Below are 2,488 nucleotides of genomic sequence, written 5' to 3' on the forward strand. Positions count from 1 at the left end.
TTTACACCTTCCTGCCTGATTGGCCTCAGCCAAGGCAGCTGTAATCAAGCCAGCACTTCTGCCCTGATGGCAGCAGCTCCCGGAGAAAAAGATGGATTTTCTCCGGCGTGCAGCGGGAAAGAAAAAAAAGGTGTCTCACGGTGATTCTTCAGCGGTAATTGCAAACCCCCTGCCCAGGAAGGGGAGAGCTTATCAGCAAGCCCACAACCTGGCTGGAGTGAGAGGCATCCAGAAGGGCCCAGAAATCTCCTAAGTGGGGCTCTCAGCTGAGGGAAATTAAAACTTCTCAGTCGTGTTGCAAAACCCTCTCCAAAACAAAGATTCCCCCTCCGGGCTCTGCAATTCTTCACTCGCTCCTCGGCCAACTTATTTCTCAGGCAAAGCAAAGCACCCCGAGCAAAGACTTCTGTCTGAACACTCCTACATGTTTATTACCCCAAGAGGGAGGTGCTGCAGAAATATTAAAGACCTGCAGCACTTTCTGGGGGAATTCATTTCCTCCCCTCGCTCACGACAGTCTCTACCGAAGCCTCGAATTTTCCCCGCTCGTCCTCTCAAAAATCCCCACTTTCTGTCGGTGAACTCATGTATTTATCTGCAAGACACACTGAGGGCAACTCAGAATATCAGCTGGAGTCCAAGGGCCCCCACAGTCTGGGGATTTATTTCTTTATCCAGGCTCGCAGTGCCCGTTCCTGGTGAGGAACAGGATCGACCTCCACGAAAGGCTCCGGCTAGAACCGCACGGAATCACATCCCTTTTTATCAGATTAACCGGGACCAGAAGCCACACTGGGCTGACCAAGACAAAGTATTATAAGAAGAAAATTGAGAATTACGTCAAGGGGAGGATGTCAGATTGATGAGTCCCTTCAGAGCCGCTCGGTTCAGACCCTGCAGGTCAAGCGTGCCGCTGTCACCGGAAAGGCAGCCTCGGACACGGGGCAGAGCCCGAGTTTAGGACAAGGAAAAGAACTTACTGGCCAAAAGAGGGGAAAAATAATGGACAGAAAGGCAAAAACTGTGGTCAGAGTTAGGTGGATCTGGGCTCTGAGCAGCCTGGGGCAGTGTGAGGTGTCCCCTGCCCCTGGAATGAGACGAGCTTTAAGTTCCTTTCCAACCCAAACCATCCTGTCACGACATCTGAAGTTAAATGAGGATTTGCACAAGGATGAAAAAAGTCCAGGCTCCCAAATCCCATTAAAAATAAGGAGTGAGAGAGCCCAGAACCCCAGGCTACTACAGAATGCACACTATAAAATGCATAAAATAAAAATCCTGTCCCTATTCCTCATTCCTCGCGGCCTCTGCCGATGGAAGGAGTGAGGGAGACGAATCCTCACACACAAAAGGAAATAAATCCAAGCCTGACTGCTTATTCCAAGTGTCACTGGCCATCTCAAAACAACGCTGCAGCGATACAGTAGCAGAGCTAAACTCAGGAAGGGCTGATTCATTTCGAGCCCATTTTCTCGCCTCTGGAATATCTGGGAAGTGCAACTCCAGTGACTCCCACATCACTCCATTTACTGAGCGTTCCAAGCAGGTTTTGTGTTATAAAAATGTAAAAGACTTCCTTTATCTGCTGCACGAGCCCACCACATCCCTGAGGCTCCCCCACGTGTGTGTGTGTGTGTGACCTTCAGTGCTCACGGCCAGGGCACCAGAGCAAGAGGAAAAAGCCATTTTTTTCCCCAACTTGTTATTTGTGTCTTGGTAAAATCCACTTGGGGAAGAGCGGCAGAGCAGTTTCTGTTTGGTCTTGGGAGGAAAAAAAAAAAAAACCCGAAGAGAAGCTGCAGAGGGGTTTGCTGCCCTCCAGAGGAAAACCGAAATTATTGGTGCAGCTTTAAAACACAAAGGGCAGGGGGGAAGGACTGGCCCTGCTCAGCTCTAAAATCGGTGGGTTTTTTTGGTGGATTGTGGTATCAAGGAGAAGCCACTGCACTGAACAACGACAAGGCAGCAAAGTGAAGATTCCCCCCCGGAGTTTTAACAGCTCCAAACCACCAAATCCCTCCCTTTCCTCCTCGGAAACGCCGCGAAAAGTTCTGTATTTACTGATGGGGACGCAGAGAAATAAAGCAGGCTCTGATTTTCAGGTTCTCAGCAGCTGTAAGAGGAGAAAGAGCATCTCCCTGTCACTCCAAAATGCTGCATTTGAGACCGCAAGGGGCTCGGAGCGCTGACGCTCTCCGGGGTGAGTCATTCCTTACGGGAGCTGACGTCTGGCCTCCCTCAAAAGGCAGGAGCAGCTCCCCTTCCCAGCTCCAGGAAATAAATCCCATGGCAATGGCATTCGTCACAACTCCCCAGCAAGGTGATGAGGCAGAAAAGGCACAATCCCCCCCCAAGGAATGCCAAGGAATCAGGAGGAAATCAGCGATTCCCGCCTCAGGAAAGAGAGAGAGACCGGGGGGCGGGGGGGGTCTGTCTTCTGCAGGGCTATAAATGTTCTGTGCCCCCAAATCATACTTGGATAAACATT

This window comes from Empidonax traillii, unplaced genomic scaffold (genome assembly GCF_003031625.1).
Source record: "Empidonax traillii isolate 1590-97213 ecotype Southwest subspecies unplaced genomic scaffold, ASM303162v1 scaffold1060:size1239554, whole genome shotgun sequence".
Taxonomy (NCBI): domain Eukaryota; kingdom Metazoa; phylum Chordata; class Aves; order Passeriformes; family Tyrannidae; genus Empidonax; species Empidonax traillii.